The 26,072-nt window shown below is 37.1% G+C and overlaps 1 long non-coding RNA gene across 1 annotated transcript in view; it reads left to right on the top strand.

Moving 5' to 3' along the window:
- The first annotated feature begins 7,111 nt into the window (after positions 1 to 7,111).
- Positions 7,112 to 26,072, top strand: part of LOC119701180 — a 34,456-nt gene continuing 15,495 nt past the window's right edge. Inside the window, exons 1-2 of the long non-coding RNA XR_005257034.1 lie at positions 7,112 to 9,021; positions 23,183 to 23,309. This is a non-coding gene — a long non-coding RNA (uncharacterized LOC119701180). The remainder of the gene's footprint in view (positions 9,022 to 23,182; positions 23,310 to 26,072) is intronic.

The following is a 26,072-nucleotide window of genomic DNA, read 5'->3' as shown; positions in this document are numbered from 1 at the left end:
TTTTCTATTGAAATATATTGATTTTTGCCTTTTCTGGATTAGTCCCTAGATTCTGATTAACTGGTAGCATCATTTGGTAAAGCCTTTTCTAGTCTTTCCTGTTTATTTATTTTAGAACATATTGTTGTAAAAAGGATAGGTGAAAAGGAAAATTGGTCTCAATTACCTAAAGAAAAAGTTATAAAAAGGTTACCCTGACTATCAGGGTCAAGAAGCAGAGTCTACATGATTTTACCTCCAAACTCAGAAATAAATGAGCAATAATCTTGGCATGCTGGTGCACAAGAGGTCTCCTTTCCAGGGACTATTACTAGAGGGCAGAGAAACATGTCACCGTGATACAGACCTGAAAGAAAAAAAGAAAAAAAAAGACTAGGCAGATGGTATCTGTTTTGAATCCTGATAAATTGGCAGTAGGCTTTCAGGTCTTCAAGAGGATTTTGAGGCAGTGAAAATATCTTGTGAAACCATTTGTCTTGCTCTTTAGCACTGCAAAGCACCCACATCACAGATTTGTGGACTGAGGGGGATAGGAAGGTTGTCACAGCAGTCAGCAACTTCAACTCCTTTAAAACATAGGGCACCAGATTAATTTTGTTCAGACCAAAAAGTTTTTCCTAGGATTTAGTAAAAAAGATTCTATGTCACTTCAGAAATCTCTTTATGAACAGGAAAGCACTGCCTTTTAGACTTAAGGGAAATGTTGTTAGGAGGTACAGGGATCTCTGATTAGATCTACTGAACCAGTGAAAGGTACCCATCCAGGTAACCATGGCCGGCTGAGAGAAAGAGAAGGGATGTGCACTTATGAGTGACACGTATTATGCTGAAGTAGAAATGCAGTGTTAAAAGTTATGAGGCTGCTTACTAATGGATGTTATGAAGAATATGGTGCCTAGTGCCAGTATATTTATTTTTTATTTCATTCCCATAGTATAGCAGAACTGGGAAAGTCTAAATTTGCTTCACTGATGGGATGCTGAAGGAACCTTCTGTTAAGAAAACCCATCTGCAGAATTGCACCAGGATTGCAAATTTAGGGTGAACTTAATTCAGCTAGGAGTCATTGTTAGGCAATTCCATTCTTCTTGTGGAATTGTGTTTTCCATTCAGCAGCCTTTGCAATTCTCAAGACCTTGAACAATTCCTGAGGAAGGACCAATTTTGTCTTTTATATATGCTACATACATTCAACCTCTGAGAGAGTGCTGACCATTTGATACAAAACCCCAGCTATATGCGAAGATAACAGCACATGGAAAATTCATTTTCTGGGACACGTGTCTACATATATATTGAATTGTCTTGCAGAATTTAAGTAATCGAGGTCTGCTTCTTCTTTGTTTTTAACTCAAACAGACTCTTCTTCAGTCCATGATGGGTTTTCTATTCAGTTAATTCTGCTTACTTGGTGGTGACAAATTGGAGTTGAAATCTACCATGAGATTATTTAGTTAAACATACCACAATTAAAGTGGCCTAGGTGGAGTAGTTATGAAGGAGAGCCAGGAATATACCCCCAGGATAAACTGAACTTTTTACTTACATCATAAAATAATCCTCCTTTCTGTGCCTCAGGCAAAAAGAATGCTAAGAAGTTAAGATATTCTTTTGGTAGGGTTAGAGAAGACAGTGAAATCCTCCCTGGAGAAAATGAAGCAGCTTGAGTATGTAATCATTTATTGGTGAACTTTAGTAAGTCCAAATAATGAGTTAAGGAGAGAAGAGTTTACAGGTTTGGCTCTTTCTTTTTAATTTTGAAGCATATGCATATTCACTAGCACTTGTTCGTCAGAGAGACGGATTTGTGCAAGCTCAGAGATGCTGGGGTTTCACTATAGGAACATCTTTGGTGTTTGTTTCTTGCATTTGTCAAACACAAATAGTCTTAGCAACTATTGAACAAAATAGGCTAACTATATACTTCTATTGCCATTGTCTTTGGATTTCTCTGGTATCAAATGTTGTTGGCTATTGAATGCTGCTATGGCCAGTCTTAGCATTCTCATAATTTTCAGCCTATTGCTGGACTTGTTGTAGGGAACAGCAAGAGAAAGGGAGGATGAGCTGGAAGTCAAGGGTGATCCCAGAAAAAGGCAGTGCCCTCAGCCAGTCCTGCAGAAGGGAGACAGGGAGGACAAAAAAGGGGGCTTGGTGCAGGGTTCATTAATATCCCCAGGCATGCCAGGGTGGAGACTTAGGTTCAGTGTTCACAGAGGGCTGGAGACAAGACTGGAAAGAGGGCTATCATGCCATCCAATGTCCATCCAGAAGAGAGGACTGGAGACCTGCACATGTCCAGTAGTGACTGCATCTGAGCATCCCCAAGGGGACACAAAGCCCCTGCACCAGAGCAGAGTTGGAGAGAAGGAGTGGGGAGGGAGGTTCCCAAGGAAGGATGGGTCTAGTCAGGGCCCATGGGTTTCCCCAGGACTCTGGATTGATGACACTAGCCACCAGTACCAGCACACTTGACTTACTGAAAACATGTAGTACTTGATGACTTACATGACATCAGTTCTCTGAAGGGCCAGTTCATACAGTCACAAACAAGATCAAGCTCTTTCCTCCGACATGTTAATTTTACCAATCCATACTGGATGGTCTATTGTGCTACATATTTGAAAGATAGACTATTTCATCTACACAGGTAAGAAAGTTTTAAGCTCTTTTCAGATGTTATCAGTGCTTCTCTTTTATTAGTTTTTTCATTTTTGTGCATGAGATTGGACAGTCAGAGAGGACATACACCATCACCATTTTGAACAGTTGTCTTATAATTTTTCTTATAATAGATGATATTGTTATGGAGATAATTCCTGATAATACCCCAATAATAGGGTAAGGCTATTGCTTGAGACATGCAGACTTTTACAGTCATCTGATCTGAGGAGGCTCAAGCAGTTATTGATCAAAACTTTCTGCTGTGCTCCTGCAAGTATATTTTTTGCACCAGTTATTACTGAGATGAGATTCTTGAACCTCTGCAGATGACAGCAAAATATGTGCTAGTACTAACCAGGGTCAATTTCCAGCTTCCTTTTTTTTTTTTTGCTAGGCTGTAAACTGATAATTATCAGGGGATACTGCCAGTCTAAAAAAGCTCTTCCTGTTGAGGGAAAATGAGGAAAGGGATGGGTGGACAACTGGGGGAGGTAATAACATTAACCAATGTTGATCCCCCACTGCAAATGAGTCAATAGTCACAGCTCTAATTTAAAGTTAAAAAAAAAATGTCTCTAACTTTCCAGAATGCAAATTCTCAAACTAGAAAAAAAGTCAAAAGTACCCCAACAAACCAATTAATGAACCAAGACAAAATAAGTGAATGAGATAATTATTGGAAGAAAGGAATTCCTAGCTAATATTGGGTTGGAATTCCACATCATGTCATAGATTGCTGTCATGATTTCCATAACAAATGCAGGTTTTAAATATCATGATTTTCAATTTTGGGACTAAGGAAAGATTAGAGTAAACAGTTCTGGGTTTATTTCACTTTTTGTTACTTCTAAAGTTGCATTTATTGGATTGTTTGTTTTGATTTCCCCTCCCTTTTTATTCTATTTAATTTATTATTCTTTTCATTTTATTTGAACTGCCCAGAAATGCTGAATAATGCTTGTGCCATGTGATACCTGAGTTAAGGAACTTGTTGCAGTCAGTACCTGTGAACTTTTCATTGCCTGTGGCCTCAGGCCATTGTCTACTGTCACCTACCTTATTCTCTGGTAGAATTATTTGACTTAGCTAGGTTTATTTCAGGTTTGCAGGGGAAGATATTAAATTTATAATTTCCTAGGAAATCTGTTCTTGAAGACATGTGAGTAGATCCTTTGGGAACATCTCTTCTGTAGTTGTACTAAGAGACAGATCATTAAATTGCTTTCTACCCATTTAGTTACCATCACAAATCTGGAATTCTACACTTGGAGATAAATGGACAAAAAATGTCTCCTGCTGTTCCAGGGCAAACTCTATTGAGTCAGCTGAGTCATATCACACTGCACAACTTTTGATGCAATGAATCAGAGAATTGGTATAGCTGTGCCAACACCCTGCTACTTCTGGCCATGCTGTTATTTGACGCTTCAGAGAAACGTGCAAAAAATTCATAAACCACCTGGTCAATTGTTCAAGTTACATATCTTGATTAAAAAAGTTATGGATGAAGAAGCTGAAGTCAGGGAAACTGATGATCGTTTTCTAGTTGAGACCTCAGTTAGACGCCTTGTATTTAACAGAACATGAAGAAGCTCCCTTTTGTTTCTCAGTTTTTTTCAGAATGATCATATTTTATGAAGCATGCACGTACGAATCCAGAGACATAGACAATTGGACTATTAAGATTCATTAAATGCATTGATTTGTCTTTTTCTTTCTGTTTCTTATCTCTTATTAATGATGCACAATGGCTTGTCTCTCATTTTTTCATCTGTTTTCATCTATATTCCTCATATTTTATCTCAAACAAAGAGTAGTCTTGTGTCACGAAGGCTTATCAAAGTCATAATTGCACTTCATTCATCTGTATGGAACTGTCTGTCATCTGTTAGCGTTTTGAATGCCCTATACATCTTTCTGCACTTGTCTGCATTCTTCCTCATTTACTTCTCCTGGACCATACATTACTTCTTGCTAGCTGATTTCTGCTTTTAATTGTTTTTAATTACCAGGTGTTTTTGTAATCTTCTGGCAGTTTCAACCCAGAAATATTGGTAATGCATTTTTTTTCCTACATTTAACAAGAGTTTATAGTCAACACTACTATTTATCTACAAGACTAACATGCCCCAGCAAGGCAGGATAAATTCCAGTATTGAGAATCTGTTGTACACCACAACAACCTACACACCTTTCCCTAATCTATTTTTTATGCTATGGACATTATCCTTGACATAGCCTAAAACTCAAAAGCACTTATTGTAAGTAATTTCTGTAAAATTGTCAGCTGATAAATATTAGATTGGTGGCTAGAAGGGGATAAGGACTGTTACTGATGATTTCCATTTATTATTAGTTTTATCATGCATCATGTTTTATTTTTAGTAAATTAAAATATTCATTTGTTTCTTTTTTTCCTATCATAAAACTGCTTTTGCTTGTCCTTTTCCTCCTAGGTACCTGTCTCATCATCTGTACTATATCTTATTTTAAAAAACCTGGCAAAACAGGGTTATAGAAGGTGTTTTACAAATTAGATAAAGAACTCAGATTTCAGAGGGCTGCTTTGAAAGAAGTAAATGTGGAAACATTAATTTTGGTCTGTACAGATACTGTGTTCCTTTTCTGTAAGATGGGAAAAATGAGCAACCTTTCCTTCACAAGGAAATCCTTTTCACGAGTAGGTGAAGGTTATCAGACGGAAGGTTATTGTAGAAGGATAAAATAATATGTACTTTATATTTCAGATTGTTAATTGAGGCACATTGGTATAATGGAATCGATGAAACTATGGTGGTTTATATATAACAAATATAAACGTGGATGGGTTTGTTTTTGCGTTTAGCAGAGAGTCAGATTAACAGTGGTATCATTACCTCATGCAGGCAAGTTTCAGAGGCCTAGGAACCTTATTTACTGGAGCTCAGGTGAAAAAACACTATTTTGTGTTTGGTAATTATTTAGACTAGAAATAATACCAGGTCACAAGAAATCTGCTGAAACTCAGTTTACATTAATATGTCTCTGTAATTAATTTTTCTCCTTTCACCAGAAGTAAAATTTCTGATAGTGTGTGCAAACTATTAAATAGTTTTAATAAAAAGACCAGAAGCCAGGTCAAAAGGGACAAATACTTCTCCAGCCTTCTTAACTTTTCATCTGTTGTTTTAATTTCAATTAATTTTATAAATACTAGAAATACTTTAAATACACTGTACTATGAAATTTAGCTAATCTTGAACAGGTGCTATTTTTTAAAATTAGCAATGGAATAATCTAAGAGGTTTACAAAGCATTCCTAGAATATGTCTCATTTGATTTTTAAATGTTTTTATTAAGCTGGTAAATTTTAACTGAAAAAGAGCACATAGCTTGGAAACATAACGAGATCATGATGATTAATTATCTTCAATGCCAATTATACATTTGAGTTTGTCTACCTTGAATTTTCAGCTGTTGTACCTTACTATAGTTTATGACATGTGAACCTTGTCATCCCAAACAAAATAGAATAATCTCCTTAACTTCCTTTAGTAACAAAATCTTTTTTCCTCTTCTCCACTCTTTTGTTGGTTACCGGTTCCTTGTCAACTACAGCATCACCCACCCACACATCCCAGCTGCTACTCTCTCATTTCCCTTCCAAAACACCAGAATACATCACCTGTTATCAATGCTGCCATTCATTCTTAAGAAACAATCAAGAAAGAGGTATTTATCCAAGGCTCCTGGCAGCCACCCGTGTTTGAAAGATTGAGGAATTCTATTTCTAGTCTATTTCGTGATCTTCATGAGCATATAGTACAACATGGCTCTGGAAAAACTTCTGAACTTCAACTAGAAACAGCTAGTAACACAATGTGATAGAACAAGTTCATAGATTTTCCTGAGCAAGTGGTGAAAAACCAAATTCCAGCTGCACCAGATAGAAGGAATTCCATTTTTCTGTCCTTCAGGGCCACAGATGAGACTTTATCTCTGACTTCCCATGCTTTCTGCTTCTCTGGTGTTCTGTGGAAAATTCTTTAATTTTTTTGTGCCGCTTGCTTTTTCCTGCCATATAATTTGTGCAGCTAAATGCTATAGCACAGTCAGGCCTACTGGTTGTCTCTTCTTCAGGACTCTTTAATCTCCTTTGCTACCTTACACCTCCTTTCTGCCAAGAGATTGGCTGTGCCACTGCTGCAACTTGTGTCATTGAGGCTGTTGTTTTATTCATCTGTGCTGAAGTATGCTGTGGATTAACTATTTCTATTACTTCCTAACTTGGACTTATTTACTGCTTCAAAGGACATAAGTCTTCTCATGTTGCCTGATTTTCTCTTGTACTCCTCTCTCCTCCTTCATTTCCCCACCCTTTCATTTCTTAGCCTCCTTTTATCTTAGCACAGAATCTCAAGCCCTAAATCACCAAGTGCAATGTAATAAGCACAAGTGGCTGTGCTGTTATAACTTACAAAAGAAAATGAAAAAGGGTCAGGGAAAACGCCCCCATTAATCTCTGCTCTTGCATTTTATACAGCTGTTTCTTCCCCTGTAGGACAGATAGCAAAAGATATCAGCTTTCAACTCCATCCCAACCTGCCTATGGGCAGAGACCATATGAAGTGGAAGATGAAATGACCCTACCCTATACACATCTTTTAGAAATGACATATACATGTTTTTGGGTTTTATTTTCCTATTTCCTCCCCACAAGCTGTATATTTTAAAATTTTCTCCTCCTGTGTTACCCCCAATGTTTTTTGTATCTAAACACAGCACAGGGTAAACCAGGGAAAACTGCAGTCCTCATTCTCAGGTCTGCTTAGTAATGGCAGGCGAAGGCAAAAGCTCTCTTCTCTTGAATATCTGACAGCATCGTCTCGAGCTACTGTCTGCTCAACTGGTTATTGCCCAGCCTCTTCATCTCACAGTAACTGCTTAAATTCAGTGGTTTCTGGCTTTCCTACTCATGCCACACAACTGCCAGGGAAGTACATGAGAGCAACAGGCCTGAGAGAGCTGTAAATTAAAGAGGTATGGAGCCAGAGGGTGACTGGCTATATTTGGGACCTTGTGGCACAATTCCTGATCAAGAAGAGGGTCTACTGCTCTACATAGTTGCCACTGAAAGTTTTCTTCATCAGAAAAATTGAGCTGAAAGAATTTTTAACTGGGTCCAGCAGTGTTTCAGGCCACATGTCCAAAGTCCTTCCCTATCTTTTGGTAAACAATAAGTTTCTGCTGTCTCTGACACTCAGCAGATACCTTCTGGTCATTGCCAGAACACAAAAGCATTTTGAAAACAAAGAAGGTTGTGACTTGTTTAACATTTTGGGAAGGCAGTGGCAGAATTTTGGTCATGTTTTGAGGAAGGATTATGATGGCTCTCTAAAATTAATCACCTCCCATTTCTTTCATCCAAATAATTCATCTACCTTATGTTGTATTTTCTATATCTCTGTGACCTCTCACTTCTCATCAGCTCCTCTATCCAGTGTAAAGTGTGACAAGATGGCTCATAGCACCACACATGATTTGAAAGATATTTACAAAAAGACCTCCCTAAAGAAAAAGATGCAGGGAATAGTATAATTTACATCCTTTGTGCAGCCTTCAATGGAAGTGTGAGAAAAATTCTGAAAGGAAAATAAAAGTTATGAAAACTGAAAATGTGAGGTAGGAATGGAGGCAAGTTTGGGAGCAAGTGGGTATCTAAATGGGTATCTAAGTGGGTATCCTATTAATTTATATTCAATATGTTGTTAACCAGCAGCCTGCCACTTTTTTTTTCACTTGGATGTGTTTCTCAAACCATGAAAATCCATGGCAAACAAATAACTTTTCAATGTTAAATGCAAATTAAGGTTTTATGTTTTATTACCTTTTCCAACACAGTATTTTGTGAAAATAATTTTTCCTTAGTTCTTTTTATAACACAGGCAGAGATTTTCATATATACAATGTATAGTGTACAAGTGCAATGTATACACAAATAAATATATTTACATAGCCAGGGATCTGTCTGTACTGATACAATCTTTAAGCCAAATTCAACATTTATACAACCTGTCTCTCCGTATAATTCTAGTATGTTTGGATTAAAAAAGTCTGCAGCTTTCTAATTGTCATGGTTTAACCCCAGCTGCCAACTAAGCAAAACTGGCATGCTAATAAAAGATCTGACTCTTCCTTTCAGCCCTGCACAGACCATAAATCTGGGAGACGATTTTGGAAGTGTGAAGAAGACAAAACATCACTTCCTGGCGTGTGTTCTACTCCAGATGAGCATGTCAGCATGCTCTTTTTGATTGCTTACCTGGTGTTAGCGCTCTGTGAAGGGATCCTGTCACCACAGGATTGTTTCCCACTCAGGTTAGTGGAAGTTGTCAAATTGTGTGTCAGCCTTTTACAAATCCCAGATCTGGCTGGGCAGTAATGAAAGAGCAATGCCCTTTTTAAGCCAGTGTAAATCACAGAGCATCTACTTGGGATGTCTTGTTCAGGGCTAATCACTGAATGCTGGGTGTGGAAGGAGTCTTCTGGTATTATCAGGACAGAAATTCTTCTTCTCCCTTCTCTGAAGAATATAATTAGCTAAAGCCAAATCCTCATGGACTCCAGTTTTTCAAAAGGATCCATTCAAATCACAAGTCATCATGGCTGGCAGTAGGAGTCTTGCTGTTTTGAATCCTCAAAAACTTTGTTTTCTTACGGCCTGAACTCTTAAGTCATAAAAGTGCTATCAGTCTGACTGCCTGCTTGTTTTTGCCATGTTTTGCTTCTAACTTAAGAGCAGTAGTTATATTTAGAGCAGTTGATGATAATGTCTCTTAAAAGTTGAAAAAGGCTTACAAATGATGTTGCAAAAGGTTTGATATTTTCTCAGGAATGGTTTCACCCTTCCATTCTGGATTTCTGTTAAGAAAGCAGTTGTTCTCACTGACATAATCCTTGATTTTGATTATACCTGTTGCAAAGTACATGGCAGCTTTTCTGCATCCTCCATATCTCAGTAAAGGGTTTAAATTGATAGCAACTTTATTAATTTTTAGATTTCATAAAAACATGCAGATGATTTTTGGTACTGGTAAGACAAAAGCTGAATTATGGGTAAGTTGCTGCAGTGATCTCTGCAGATCCAGTGGTTAATTGTGTGCCTACTGGATGTTTGTGTACGTATGCATGTTTTTTACCATTTTTTATCATAGCTATGCTGGACTTGTAGCTGAAAAGTAAACAGAACTCAAAACAATGGTTAAATATATAATGATAGAAGAATATAATTATGTGACTGGATATCTATTAACACAATGTAGATAATGGTTTGAGAGCCTACTGGGTGAATAAAATGAATTTCTTAAAACATTCCAAAAATACTTTCATGTTATTAAGGGGAAAATGGAATAATCACAATTAAGGACATTTAAATGTATATTTATACGTGAGACTCATGCTGCTAGATAGAATTTTTCAGCAATTACTAGTTAACCTCTTTAATAGTGTCCCCTTTGATTCTAATGGAAAGGCAACAGGCTGAAGAGTTATAAGTAAGTTATAAGAGTTATAAGTAAGCCTTTAATTTAATTTGCTTACTTATCTAAAGGTAAATAAAATTTTAAGATAATTCCCACTTAAAATGCAACAAAACCAGAAAGAAAGAAGTATATTTAATGTGAATTCACTGAACCATATGTATTGAGACCAGAGATCACAAGTATTTGTTAAATATGTGTCTGATGGACAAACATATTAAGAAGTCCATGGCCGATATATACAGATTGGCTGGCACAAATGCCTTTGACATGGTCATTCCAAAATGTGCTGTGACTGGAGGATTTTATTTTCCTTGGTGGCAAATAAGTATGAAAAAGAAGATTTTACTCAGAATGATGTGTATCAATTCTAGTAGTATCTCTCACAAGTGCCAGAGGGAGAGATGGTTATTCAGAGCAAAATCCTCAACAAGACAACTTGACATGCAAAATATATTTTCTTTTCCAGGAGTTTTCTTCTCACTGTTACTATGGTACTGTTTAATGCTGGTTCAAGACATTGCTGAAATTAGGTTCAACTCATTGTCAGATGAACCTTATCCTCTCAGAACTTCAAAACTTCCAAGAATGCAGACTGTACTCTTGCAATCAACTTAGTCTTGACTTCTTTCTCTGGGAAGAAGTTTTTTTCCTTATATTATGAGAAGTCAAGGTGTTCAGGTAAAGCCTATGGTGACTGGAAAAAAGAGAAACCCCACTATAATTTTTTAAAAAAATGTAAAAAGGAAGACCCTGGGAACTACAAAATTGTGAGCCTCACCTCCATTCCTGGGAGGACGGTGATCAGATATGTCCTTCAGGGCTCATCTTGGGACCAGTGCTCTGTAATATCTTTGTGAATGACACAGACAGTGTCATTGATAGATTGAGAGCACCCTCAGCAAGTTCGCAGATGACAAGAAGCTGAGTGGTGGGGGTGACAGGACAAAAGGATGGAAAGTCATCCACAGGGACCTGGAAAAAACTTGAGAAGTGGGCCCACAAGAACACATTGAGGTTCAATAAGTTCATGTGCAGGGTGCTGCACCTAGGTTGTGGCAATCCCAGACATGACCATGGACTGGGAGACGAAGTTTTGGCGAACAGCCTGAGGAGAAAAACTTGGCGTTTCTGGTGGACATGAGCCTGCAGTGTGTGCTTACAGCCCCAAAAGGCAACCATACCCTGGGCTACATCAAAAGAGGAGTGGCTAGAAGGTTGAAAGAGGTGATTCTTTTCCATTACTCTGCTCTCATGAGACCCCACCTGCAGTGCTGCATCCATCTTTGGGGTCTTCAGCACAGAAAAGACATGGACCTGTTGGAGCCGGTCCAGAGGAGTGCCACTAAGCTGGTCAGACAGGTTGAGCATCCCTCCTATGAAGACTGGCTGAGACAGCTGGGGTAGATTTCCCTGGAGAAAAGGAGGCTGTGGGGAGAACACGATGTGGCCTTTAGGTACTTAAAGGGTGCTCATAAAATAGAGGGGATAGTGATAGGACAAGGGGAAATGGTATTAAACAAAAAGAGGACAGATTTAAGTTAGATGTTTAGAAGAAATTCTTTATTGTGACAGTGGTGAGGTACAGGAGAAGGTTGTAGATGCCCCATACCCGGCAGTGTTCAAGGCCAGATTGGATGGGGCCCTGTACAACCTGATATAGTGGGTGGCATCCCTGCTCACAGCAGGATTTGGAACTAGATGATATTCAGGGTCTCTTACAAACCAAGGCATTCTATGATTTTATTATTCTATTATCTCTTTCTCAATGTCTTTACAGGGTGCAGCTGGCTAAAACTGGACAAAGTAGCTTTATAGCATTCTAAAGAGTGAGATGTAAATGGGAATAAGCAATTGTCTTGGTTTCTTGAATGTGCTCTCCTCTTGTTCCTACAGCTCAGAAGGCAGTTAGCCATTTCTGTTGCAGATACACACTGATGGCTCATGTTCAGCTTCCTAACCACTACAAACTCCAGGAATTTTCCAGCAGAACTGCCTGGAACCAATCCATCCCAGCCTGTAACAATGCAAAAGGCTCTGCTTCCCATGTATAGGACTTAACATTTGTCTTTGCTGAATTTGATAAGGCTCCTGTTCACCCCATTCTTTCAGCAAGTATGGGCACCCCCACCCTCAACTGTATTGACTGTTCCTCCCCTCCTGGTTGTCACCTGCAAACCTGAAGAAAGGGCACTTCATCTCCTCCTTCAGCTTATTGTTAGAGACACTAAACAAGACAGATACGTAATGCAACATTAGTGTTTCAAGAATTCGAGTAGTTCATTCTGTCTTTCTGGTTCTGACACTCACAAGTCTCCCTCCTAACTGTTCTTAACTCTGACCAGCTGAAACAAGGGTAAATTGATGGCCTCTACACCAGAAAATGTCTTTTTATTTCACTGAAAATGTTGTCTGAATGAAGACCAAAAGATTGTGTCATTCATCATACTGGGCATTCTTTCAACAAAGGGATTTCAAGAAAATCTCTGGTTCAGCAAATGCATAAAAGAGAGTCTTTTTATTTTCATAGCTGTACAGTGCAGTACTATGAGGGTAACCTTGGTGTATAATTATTATTTCTAAGAATGAATTGAAATAAAAGATCTTTGTGATGAAATATGTACTCTAAAATAAGCACTGTATTCTATGGATTGTCATTATTTTGAAGTCTTAAAATAAATAAATGTTTCCAGAAGGAAACACAGGCTATTTAGATGCCAAATTCTTTTGTTTTCCTAAGTGTCCCTTTGAATGCATAGAATCCAGCATTTAGCACTTGGCATCTAATTAACTTGTTATCAGGGAGGAAGTCACAGAGCAATGCCATTCCCCATTCTCATAAGTGCCAGAATCTGTTTTAAAACTGTGGAGGCAGAGCACTAATAATAAAAGCTTTCTTAGCTTTACTCTTTCCCTTCCAGCTCTACACCATACCTTTAAGAAATCCTCCCCCTACCTCAGGGGAAAAAAAAGACAACAAAAAACAAATCCTAAAAAACTCTCCATAGCAAGATATAACCCTCAGGATTTTTCCTATTATTAACGTACATTGCTCTTTTATTCTGCTTTGAGAAACCTCATTCTTAGTACCTTTTTAAGTTAATGGAGATGAGATTCTGGGGAAGATGAACTAGGGAGTTTGCATATTTTCTATAACTAGACTTCCAAGAGACCAATTAATTTTAACTGGAATGATGGAAGGACAGATCTGTTATTCACCTTTTCAAAATGCAGAACAGGGTTTGCTTGTATTGAGTAAGCTCATCAAATTTACATCACCATTTAATTAAATGTTTGTAGCAATAATTGACCTCAGGAGTAAGTAATTTGGTAATAAATAGATTCCACTGTTTCTAAATACTATTTTACTGACTCTGAGATGCTATTCATAGCCTCATAGCTTTGCCACAAATCTCATTAGCAATTTACTTAAATGCAGATTCCATTGTAGAACTGACAGTGAATCAGAACGAAGTTTAACAACAGAGATTTCAGATCATGGTCCAAAACAGAAAATAACATGCATTTCACTGAGAGTTTTTAGGGAGAGCTCAAAAGTGAGATATGAAAAAACAAACCAAAAAACAAACCACCAACAGAAAACCAAGCTAAATCCTGATTTATTTAGTGTCTTCATGTTTTTCTACTTTATTTTACCTGCTTAAATAATTGCTTAAAGAACATGGTGCATATCTAAATTTGAGTTCAATAGGGTTTCAAGTAAAAAGGCAGGACCTTTTTATTAGTTTTGATGAAATACAGTGATAACCTCGAGAAGCCAAAATGGACACACATTTCATGTCCTCCCTCCTCCAAACTACCGATTTATTACTCTGCTTTTGTTTAAAACCTATGAGCTAAGTTCAGAGGTGAAGCATAAAATGTGTAATTTAGAGTCCTTTCTGCTCAGTTAGACACCTTAAGACCTACTTACACTCACTTACTAGAGTATAAGTCAGTGAAATGGAGTGTAAATTGATGTGATTTACATGTGGAGGAGCTGGCGGAGTGAGAAGGTATTACCTATAGGAGGGAATAGACTTTGTATGAACACTTTCTAGTGTTCAGCTGGTTTTCTTGTTACACCTTTGTACCCCTGAGTAAAGATGTCTGTGTTTGACTGCTTAAGTTTGACTGCTTAATCCAGAGCATTCCGTGAGACTTGCTGGGCCAAAGGCACCGATGGAATGGAAGAAGCATGATAAAAGCTGTGTGCTGAGGAGTGAGTGTGGGGTTTATAAATAAGTAACAAAAGGCTACGCTTCCCATCCCTCTTTGTAGTAAGCTGTAAACCCAGTAGTTCTGTAGTTACCTGTAATCACTGCTCTCATCTATGGCTCTTGCTCTGCTTTCTGTCGGGAAGGTTTTTACATCCAGCGTGCGCTGCATGTTTTGCCCTGATGCCTTGTTTGACAAGCTGGCAGGTAAGAGGAAAGCTCCACCATATTTTCTGTGGGATAAGAACATGCACCTGGCAGTTACCACGCTGCTGTAATTTCACACTCATACCCTGCAGTAAGTTGCTCTTTTGCCAACTGAGCTATGTAAAACCTTGTCAGCTCCAGAATTGTACCACTTGAAACATGTCTGTTGAAACACTACCAGTACAGAGGCAATTCCTGCAGGATAAAGAACCATAAGCCTATTAATCTCAGTTTCTACTGCCTTAAAATCTCTCCTGATAGTACAACAATTTTATAATTAAAAAAAACCCAAAACCTGACCAAAATATTTAGCCTTAGATCATGATGATCATATAAGTAAGACTCAAGTTTCAAGTTAATCTGAAGTACAAATAAAAAAAGTGGGATAAAGCATAAAGAACAAAGGAAGAGAAGTAATGGAGATGTAAGCTATCTTAGTAAAGACTTTGGAAAGACTTTAGCCTGGGCTCCTCTGGAAAGTTTTGGAACATATATAGATAAAATGTGAAAAAAAACCAAACCAAACCAAACCAAACCAAAGAAATATATCCAGTTTTTGCTTTGCTGACAAAACCAGATGCAATTGTTCTGGCCAAAATATATTTCAGCAAGTGTTGTTCATTTTGCTCAAAAAATCTGCCACTAGCTTTTATTTTCTTTTGTTTTTCTTTTTTTAATTTCTCTTGGTTTTTTTCATTTTGTTTTGTTCTCTTTAATTCCACATTTTAATAGAAAGCCTTCATCAACTCATTATTGTATTTATATATTTAATTACACAAGAGGATAAAGGTATTCATATGGGTATGATCTATATGTAAGCTTTTTGCAGAGTATATTAGTATTAGATACTGATAAAGTCAAATTTTGTAGACAGAGAGAACTTAGTCATTATATGAGCAATAATTTTTATGTGCGATATGTTTTTTAATTCTATTTCTTTTTTCTTACAGCTAAACTGTAAATAGGTATCTAACCACAATAAGTAAACCTACTCTAGGATTAAATTGCTATTTCAGTTAGCATTCAAATCTCGATTTATACTAAGAAGATTTTGCCGTGCAGCCAAAAGCTTTTTTGGTGCAGGACTGAATCCAACTAATGCTTTCTGAAACTGGAGTCAAGACAAAGAAAGTAATTTTTTGTTACATATTAGAATGATCATGTGTTCCAGTACAAATTCAACTCACTTCCTATATAACTAGCTTCTTCTTGATTGGAATTATAATTTTCATCCTTTTTTTCACTTGTTTCTAGATGAAGGCTTGCAACCAAACTTGAATTAACACATACACATCTCTCAGCTAGTAATAGTCATCCCAAAATGATGAACATTAATGTCACTTACTCATCTATTAAGTCTTTCTTTCAATAATAAAGACACGAAGTAATCAAAAATTTTGCCTAATTGGTGGCCACATTTGTGGTCCATTTTCAGCTCATTGTTAAAATGTACCCCCCAGAAAACCCCAAATATTTACCTAATTAATAATTAAAGGAATATACTACCTGTTTCTGTTTCAAAATAGTTGACATTATATCTTAAAACAAGTGTTTTAAGAGGAAAAAAATATAATTGAGACTAAATATGTCACTGAGTTTAAAAATAAAAAGACTTTGGGAGATCCTGTAACTAAAGAGGAAATAAGGTTTTATTGCATTGCTCTTTTTAAAAAAAGAAATATGAAGTACAAGGAATAAATTTAGAAGAAAGAGAAAATATGCAAGCTCACTTACATAGTATATCCCCAAAGAGGATAATGAATTTGAAGCCACTTGGACTTACTGCTGATGTTCATGTGAACAAATCTTTATTATAAGGGAAACTGACTCAGCAAAGCAGATAGCTACAGCAAATGTCAGTGAGACAATTTTCTATGAACCAGCAAGGCATTGGGAAGAGTTTGTGTGTGTAAATGCAGTTAAAGGAGCCAGCAGTCTACCCCCACAGGGGCTCTTTCAGTGACTATGATCAGCAGGATCACTTGGGGCAGGGTGACACTGGGGCCAAGCGCAGGGCAGCCCTGGCTGACCTGAGAACTCGTCATAGCACAGCCAAATGCATGGAAGTGTTGATTTGCCAGCACCACTGTGACATTTGAAAAGTATGGCTGTGGTTTTGGAATTAACTAAAAGGAATATAATTATCTATGATATTTATGTGTCTCCAGTTACTGTGCTATTTTGGTGCCAGCTGTAAAGCTGGGGTAATGGCAGTGGCCCAAGGCAATACTTCTCTTGCCATGGTTCTTCTGAGTACAAAAGAAGACAATTTTACATTTCTTTGTCTTCTGCACTTTTGCTATTTACAGAATACCTGGGGATACTGCATTGTGTCCCTAGGATTCCCAATTAACATGAGAAAAAGACAGAAAATAAATAAGAATGACGGAATTTATTTCATACAGTCATTGGAGATATAGATACCTCTCAGGAGGTAGAGTCAGATTATGAACCCTTGTAAGATGAAGCCCTAAGAATATTTTGTAAAGAATTTATTACCTAGATTTAGTAATTTTTATTTTTCTGTCTTCTGCTTCATTTAATCAATTTTCTAGGGAGGTTTTGACTAAAATTCTATCTGAATTGTAAGATGAGGTTTTCATTCATTTCCATTTGACAGACTTTGACCAGTTAAATTTGAAGATACAAGAATTCACCAAACAAAATTAAAAGCTATTTGTGAACACCTTGATCTCCCCACAGTTATAGCAATCATCTTTAACATTTTTTAATAAATTCATCTGCACTGGTATCAGACATGGGAAGAATTGTAAACCTGAGTAACTGCCTTTAGGCTGTTAGCAACGTTATGTAATTTAAGAACAACAAGGTTTTGAGTGCATTAACTAATTTTCTGCTTTGTAGAAGCCTTAATGGCCCTTGCATGGGTAAATTAGGCGTTTTCTTCAAACATTACCCCTATATTTAAGAAGTTCCTAGATATGCAAAAACATGCAACATTAGCCAAATCCATCTACTTGTTTCAGTTAGGATTCTTTTTTATAAAGAGAGTGCATAGCTATTTATAGATGTTTATCACATTGTTGCTTATTGACTGTGATTCTGAATTACTTGAGAACTGTTTTAGAGAGCAGATTAATTGCTACAGTATTTTCAAAAGTACCTCATCTTGCTAAGGTAGTTCTTCACTTTTAGGATTTGAAATATTTTATTAAGTCTGATGCCTATCATGATCATTTCCATGATCCCAACCTTTTGTTTTTGTTTTTTGGTTTTAAAGGGCTGACTGGTATATAAAGTTTTTGTTCAGGGGAAGCATATTTTTTAGGGTGAAGAAAAATGCACCTTAAAAGGTACAAAGTTATACTGAAATCTAGGACCCACATTCTCTTATGACTGAACTACTGTATCTTCACTGAAGTAAAAAGAGGTGCTCCAGATTGTCATAAGTGTGAAATGAGAACAGGATCCTTCCCTAACATGCATCACTGTGAATTTTAACACCATACATATGTCTAAAATCCATAGAAATTCGTATCTTTATTTGGCTTTGGAAGCACATGAAATTTGAGCAAGCAGTTTTCTCAACCAAGAATTAAAAATAGCAGATAGAGGTGTCTAATGCAGAGCAAAATCAAAAATGGCATATGAATCAGGGAACAATTCACACTACAACCTTGTTGATTGGTTCATGAATAGTTTATGTTCTCTCAGTCTTTATATTAAGCAGAGTTATTCCTGATTTCATGACATTACCTGCATTGAAAACAGCATATTCCCTGATCATTGACAAGTCTCTTTTGGGTCAAGTTTTTGCTATTTTGTTCATCAAATAAATTCACATCTGATTCTATAGAATGAGATAAGGTAATTCACTGTAGCAGTATTAATGTTATACCTCACCACTTGTTTTTGGCTTCAGCTCTAAAGGTCACAATTGGTTCTATTAGAATAGAAGTCTATTGAAGTGTGTTTACTTAGGAAATGCCTAGATCATAGTTACAGCAAGCCAGGAAGAGAGTTTTTCTAAGGTCTAGCCTAATTGATTGCAAGATATTAACTGTTCCACAAAAAGGGAGAGCTCATGAACAATTCTCAGAGTAGAAATATTCATTGAGATCTTTAATGAAAAGCAGAAAATGTCTGTGTTTCAAAGGAAATGAAATAGTCATGGGTCTGTCATATCCTGAGTTCCCTACTCTCCATCTTTTTCTGTGTCTAAGACTGTGATGGCTGTATTTTGGGTTTGAGCCCATTCCACATATGATCTTGCTGAACTTTTCTTCTTTTATCTGATGTCTCAAGCAACAAAGGACAACCATACACTACTAAGAAGAACATTATTTTCTCCAGCTCCCTTTTCCTTTGCGTCTATAGTATTTGCTTGAAAGATGTGACATGTTTCTCAGGAAAGATCTATTTTCTACATGCATTAGCTAATCCCATTAAAAACTCCATGGAGTATTTTTCACTTAGGCACACAGAAGAGCAATTTTTCTTTGTTTGGAGAGCTCCATCTGTATTGTTTTACTAAACAAAATGGAGAGGAACAATCAAGCTCGATCAAAGCACTTTCAACAAAAGATTTCACATGTATGGAACAACAGACAAATCCCCCTCCCTACAGGAACACTGATTTCACAGCAAGAATAGACTGGTGGTCTCTGGATGTCCTTTCTATCCCAAATTGTGGCATGATTCTAAGACCATATTTTGGCGCTTTTTTTTTTTTTTTTTGATCCAGGCTATGGTGCCTAAGACTGAAGTTTGGACCTCTCTGTTACCACTGGGGAAAAAATATAGCCTTAAGAATAGTTTCCTTAAATGAATCTAGTAACTTGCCTGCTCAGGAATCAGTGTGTTAGTAAATGAAAAGAGTAGGTGACACCAATCTGCAAAACTTAAATAAAATGCATTACATTTCACCATTAAAAGTCACCTTCTAATCCTCAGAATTCCATGTAAACACAATTGGTGGGCTAGTCAAGTAAATCAGATCTCAAGCCATGGTTGAGAACCTCAGAAATCCCAGACTACAGCCTGACTGTTGATGTAGCCTGGTATCCCACCCAGACAGCACAGCATGGAAGCTATCCATTCAGAATGCTGTCACTTCAGGGTGTACCCTGGTCATCCACGTTAAGAAGGGGGAGGAATAGCATATATGGAGGTCCTTATTTTATTTTCTCTTTCCCTTCTTGACTATTTTGATAAGATTAAATGGGATGTTGTGAGTATCAGTGGTGACATCTTTCCTTGTTTGTCCACTTTGGATAATCATTAGTTCAGAGTTTGGCTTGACTTGGATTTGAACTCTGATTTTTTGCCTCTTGGTATGTTTTCAGCTGCCTCGGAAAGATGACAGGATAAGTGTAAAATTCTCTTACCAAGGACACAAGCAGACAACAGCTAGCACAAGGCATATGCTGTGACAGGAGCAGCCACAGCAATTTCAGGAGCACTGAAACTGACTTTGGGGTGAGGTTAATGGGAATTGACTTGGAGAAGGAGAAAAGAAAAATTAAAGAGATATTACACTGTTGCAGCAATGATTTTTCCAGTTGTGTTTTATAGACCAAACTACATTAGCCATTTCACCAGTGTTTGCATCTGTGAAAAATGGAGAAATAATTCATGAGTTCTAGGAAGAAGTTAGAAATACATTTATAAATTTGTTCATCAGAATTTTTCCAAAGAGATCTTTTAACTCCATTTTGATGACTTGACACATTTATAAAACTCCTGAAAGGTTAATAATCTCTGTGCCCAGTGTATTTCTCATATTTTTGTTTCTACCTTCTTAGTACAGTATCTTTGTATTCTTCCTAAACAAACTGTGGTAATGAATGCAAAGTTTTATTTTGCTATTGTGTCTTTGAGCAATGCTTAGCATCTCTACATATGTCAATTATGAGCACAGCAACACCAGTTTCTGGGTCTAGGGACAATTAAAAATGGTATCAGTTGTAAGGGACACCATAGATAGATGGAAATAGGGATTCTAGTCACTATTCCTTTCCCAGACAATGACTTTGCTCTCATGTCACGTTCTTCTGACAGTGAGTAAGTACTGAAAGAATGAAATAAGCTCCAAATTTCTGTCCAGCAAAAGCTGTCTCTTGAACTCTGCTCTGAACTTCTGATCCCATAGAGATAATGTTCTTCCTAGCACTGCTGAACCCCTAAGCTATAAGTAATATCCAAAGAACCATCTCTGCACTATCTTTTCTCTAGAGAAAATTTTCTATTTTGTGCCCGTGAGTAAAAAAATGGGATCTGAATACTACTTTTAAACAAAGCTTAGGAATCAGCCACTCTGCCTCTCTACATATCTCTGACTATATTCTGAAGTGCAAAGAGAAGAAAATTGCCTTAGTACCTTTGAGGATATAGCTATTAGACATTAATGTTTCTCCTTTTGGCACAGTGGCATAGATAAAGAAAGACAGGCAGAAAATATCAACTTATCAAGCACCTCAGCAGAGGGAGACAATTATATAAAACATACTTATATAAATTATTTCACCTGCTTGCTTCATTTCCCTATTAAATAGCTCTGGTTACTCTTATCTCCCAGAGAGGGTCTTCTAGGAATCACCCTCTAAACTGTGCTAGCATGCATTCAATATTAACTCAGCATCAGCTCAACATTTAGTAACTAATAACACTATAATTTTGTAACTGGGATTGAAAAAAATGATGAGTTATGGCCCACAAAAAGTACAGTAGAGAAAGATTTTATAGTTATTAAAATGTATGACTTCTGAAAGTTACCTGCTTTTTTGCTGCTGTTCTATCTTTGCATAGTCAGATTTCCTAGGAAGGTACCTGGCACTCAGAGAGAGGGTAGTGTGATCTCATACTACAAATATCCTTTCTCCTCCAAGCCAAGAAATTTTAACCAATTTATACCTCAGGGCTTTTGCATCCCTGGACAGCTGGTTGTAGGTAGTTATCTCAAGTCAGTGTTCTCTTTAATTTCCCTTCAACTTCTCTCCCATGGAATAGCTCATTAGTGAAATACTGGACAAAACCTGTTAGGTTTTACCACCAGTGGCCCTAATTCTTAACTCAATATGGTCGAAATTAGGATTGACTTGCCTGAATTCAACTGCAGCACAAAACCAGGGGTACAGAATGATAAGGTTACAGGCACTTTATGGCATATTTTTAGTCCAGTAGACCATGAATTTTAATGTCAGCAAGGGCAAGATCATGCTTTCATATCTTCTGAAGGAAAATTGTCTTAGTATATATATATATAATCTTCACATAATTTTAGAAAATCTGGTTTTGCATATCTAATTTATTTTATTTTGTTATTTTTTTCCTTGATTTCTCTTGCAAGGCTTGAGTAAAATACGTATCAGGATCATTTAAGTGAAGACTAGGGGAGCAGAACTCCTGCAAAGTAATAAATAGGCATGCCACTGGTAGGGAACACTCAATGCTTTGGTGTTCTGGGCCCATGAAACAACAAGTTCCAGTGGTAATTAATTAGAATTCATGACTGATTTTTAGCTTGAATACTGTGGCTGTAAGTAGAGTCTTAGTGCCTTAGTGATTTGGTAAATTAGGAGACTTCAGCTTCCTCTTTATAGGTTTTTTCGTAGCCTTTCTAACAATTTGTGGGCATGTAATCTTCTGATTTCTATATATCCTTGTTTAAGAAACTTAAAATAAGTGTGGTTAAACACAAAGTGTGAACCACTGCACTGTGGTGTTTCAGCCACCCTGGCTTCCTATTTCCAACATCCAGATCTACAGCCCTCTGTGGCAGAGTTATCAAGGTTCTTTTCTCTTAAGAAAGTTAATTTATACATATCAGATTCCTCTAAGGGTGAGGCTTCTAAATAGCACCCTGCTTTTTACATAACTAGGACTCTGGGAGTGGCTTTCTTCTGTACTCTTTGATACTGGAGTACTGGCTTTCCTGGGCTGCCCTCTAATTTGTAGTGATTTTGGTGAGAAGAGATTAAGGTCTGTCATGCCAGAGATTTGCATGAACACTTCATCATTCCATATGCAACACTTCAGTTTAACTTTTGATGGGAAAGTAGAGCTCAGAGTGTCTGACCTATTTATCCCTTCTCTGTTTCTTTTTTCAAGATAAAATTGTCGTATAGATGAATTGCACACAACTGAGTATGTGTGTTTGGTTACTGTGTCACTTTTGGTAAATCAAAGAGAAAAATCTTTTGTAGTCAGCTAGCCTTTAATTTAATAACACTTTTGATAAATTGCTTGTATACAATAGGTTATCAAACCCAAACATTAAAGATTTCAGTTTGATACTGCTAGAATGAATCATACAGATGGAAAAGGCCGAATTCACATTTCTTTATCTGGAGTAAAGAAAAAAATCATATCAGTTTCAAGACTTGCACTAATGACTGAATAAAAAATTTAAAATCTGGCCTAAGGAAGTTGGAAATAGGCTTAAAGCATAACTGTTCATTACAACAGCATTTACAATTTCTTTACCAGAGAGTTTTAGCGCAGTGTGGATCATTGTTTATAGTTTATTGTATACTACCATTAAGAAATACCTCCTTATATTCTTTTTTTTTTTTCCTTTCTTTTCCTAATTTATGCCCTTTTCTTGTAACTTTTCAGCTTCCCACATACACAACCCCCATTCTGGAACTGCTACACTCCAAAACATGTGAGTGACAACAGGCTTGACAGCCCTTGGGGTAGTGAAAGATCTGGCGAGAGCAAGCCTCCCCAGCATGCTCATCAGGTTAGTAAGGATACTGTCATGGATGGCAGTGCCATGTATTCTTGTCAGCCATAAGTGTAAAGTGATTGCAGCCAAACCATTCCTCACAACAAAAGGCTGAAAAAAAAACCTTCTTGAGACAGTGAGTTGAAAGATTATGATGCTTTCCAATTTATAAAAGAAGACTCCCTTCAAAGTATTTTGCAGGCATACCTTAGTCTTGTTTCTATCACTTGCACACTGTAAAGAGGCCTTACACTGGCTGTAAATATAACCTATTTGAATTTTATAGTCTTTTATGCTGCTGCAACAGCATGCTGAGGCTTTAGGATAAACACAAACTAAAGCCAGCTTTTTCCATTAAGACCTTGATTCACCTATTTTAGAGATTTCCCTCTCAGAAAGATCATGGAGGTAAAACATCTTTACTGGATAACCCTGACTGTGCAAGGGAAATATCTACTAAGGGAAATAATCTACTTCAGCCTCCCCAGATAAACACAGCCTGTCTTCAGCAGCTCTGTGTGTGTGTGTGTGTGTGTGTGTGTGTGTGGACAACTATGTTCTTCCTTTTGGTGGCCAGCAACAGCAGAGACCCTCTCCAAGGGGATGATAGTAAAGCAGGTGTATCTGGCCCATTCATTGGAAAAAGGCATGTGCATGCTGGCTGTGATGTGGAAGGAACAGGGAAACAGCTGTCAAGCCCAAAGTCAGCACCTCAGCTGCTGGAATCTACCAGCAATTTCAGTTTGTGCTACTATGTTAAAATGAAAATGCAGTCAGTCCCATTGCAGTTTGCATTGAAATGTGCTCTTTACTTGCTGCCGAGGTAATAATCATAATAACTATCGCAGATGAGCATTTACCATATTTGCTCTCCCTGTCATATCACATCACCATTCATGACTAAACATCCTGAGGTTGAGAGAAAACGATAGGACATCTCCATTTCCTTTGCACACCCTCATATTAGCCAGGTAAAACATGACTTCCACAAGCTCCTTTTGATAGAGGTAACAGTAATTGTTTTCTATTTAAATCTGGTAGGTGAAGGACTTAAAGTTAAGTGACATTTTCTAGGTCAGAAAGAGATTCAGCACCTGTATTTTTCAATGGCATGCCAGAGCCCTGACTTCTGCCTTGTGCTCCCACAGCTAAATTTTATCTCATAGAGCTGAACACTGGTGATGAATGTGCTGTGGAATTTACTTTGGAAAATAAATATTTAACTTTCTACAGATCGCTGAAGACTTGATAAAACTCTTGAGTGTCACCTACCTAATTTCTCTCTATTTTTAATTGAAAAAATCTTCTTATTCTTTTCATCCAAATGTGTGGTTCAAATAAGAATGGAAAGGCGATTTGCAGTTCTTTTCAAATATCACTCATGCAAATAGGATTCACAAAGTCAGAGTGTTCACAGTGAGACTTTGAAGGAAAAAAATCCTTTTAAAAGCATCAGTTATTTCAAAAAGAGGAGTCACATTTATGATTAGTGAAGAGGGCCAATGCTTCCTTCTTGCTTTTGGGTGTGGAGAGGCAAATGGCCAGGAAGGCAGGGTTGGGCTGTGTGTGGGGGTGATGCTTTGATATCCTGCATGATGCTCCCCTGTGCACAGGCTGGTGGTGCAAATTCCATGGTGGGGAAGGGCAGAGCAGGAGCCAAGTAAGCACTCCAGAGAACCAGGCAATGAGATAGATAGTTTGTTCCCAGCAAAGGCAGGGGAATGTGAGTACCAGCTAATTAATCTAGCTCCATTCTCCAAAATGGGAAATTGGAGTCCACAAAAGGCTTTTTTTCTTGTTTATTGTTTACAATGTTAGGGAAAAAAAACAAACAAACCCTCACAGTCGCTGAAAAATATATCCAAATACAATATTGATAGGAAAAGTCAGATGAAAATGCCAGTGTGAGGAAGGGATTCTGCACAGGGCATTTTAGACAGTTTTTTTTCAACTCTTTTCAATAAGTAACCAAATATAGTATTTATTTATTGTTTGCATTTATTTAGATCATTTAGTTTATAGCAAGATTCTAATTTGACAAAATTGGGGGGGGGTTTACTTTGAGATCTTGTAGATTTCAGTTTTAAATATTTTATGTTAAACTTTTTTCCCCCATCTCCTCCCTAGAAAGCAAAGGAGATCTTGTATAAGTCTTGATATACTTAATCTTGTTAAGTTCTGATATTAAAAAAAAACCCAAAAAATATATGTAAATTATTTGAGTGCTAGGCAGTATTAGGAAAGGGACTGAGTATGAAAAGGAAACCATAATTATATTACCATATTACGGTGTCGTTTAAGTGCCCATAGATTCAATATTTAATTAATTTCTGATAATTTTAACCTAAAATATGATATAACAAAAAAGACAAAGTGCATTGAAAGGAGAGAAGGCTGATTAGGGAAGCAAATTGTTTCTATATTAAGTACATACAAATAGGTTAAGATTATACAAGAAAGAAAAACACAAACAAGGGGGGAATAACACAGATCTGAAGCAGCATTATTTGCCTGGGGAAGACATGTTTATATGCAATGACTATTCACTGCTTCTCTAAATACAGGAAGCAATGGAAATCAAATTATGTTTTCATATAGTAAGCTCAAACCAAACAACATGCTTTGGTTTTTTCCGACATACAAAAAATATTAATCTGTGTAACTTGTTGCTAAAGTATTTGCCAATGCCAAAAATTTACATAAATTTTAAAACTCATTAAGCAGACTCAAAGAAGAATAATCTTTGAAAGGCTAATAAATATAAGTTAAAACCTGCTA

This window comes from Motacilla alba, chromosome 5 (assembly GCF_015832195.1).
Source record: "Motacilla alba alba isolate MOTALB_02 chromosome 5, Motacilla_alba_V1.0_pri, whole genome shotgun sequence".
Lineage (NCBI taxonomy): Eukaryota > Metazoa > Chordata > Aves > Passeriformes > Motacillidae > Motacilla > Motacilla alba.
This window is presented reverse-complemented; position numbering and strand designations above follow the sequence as displayed.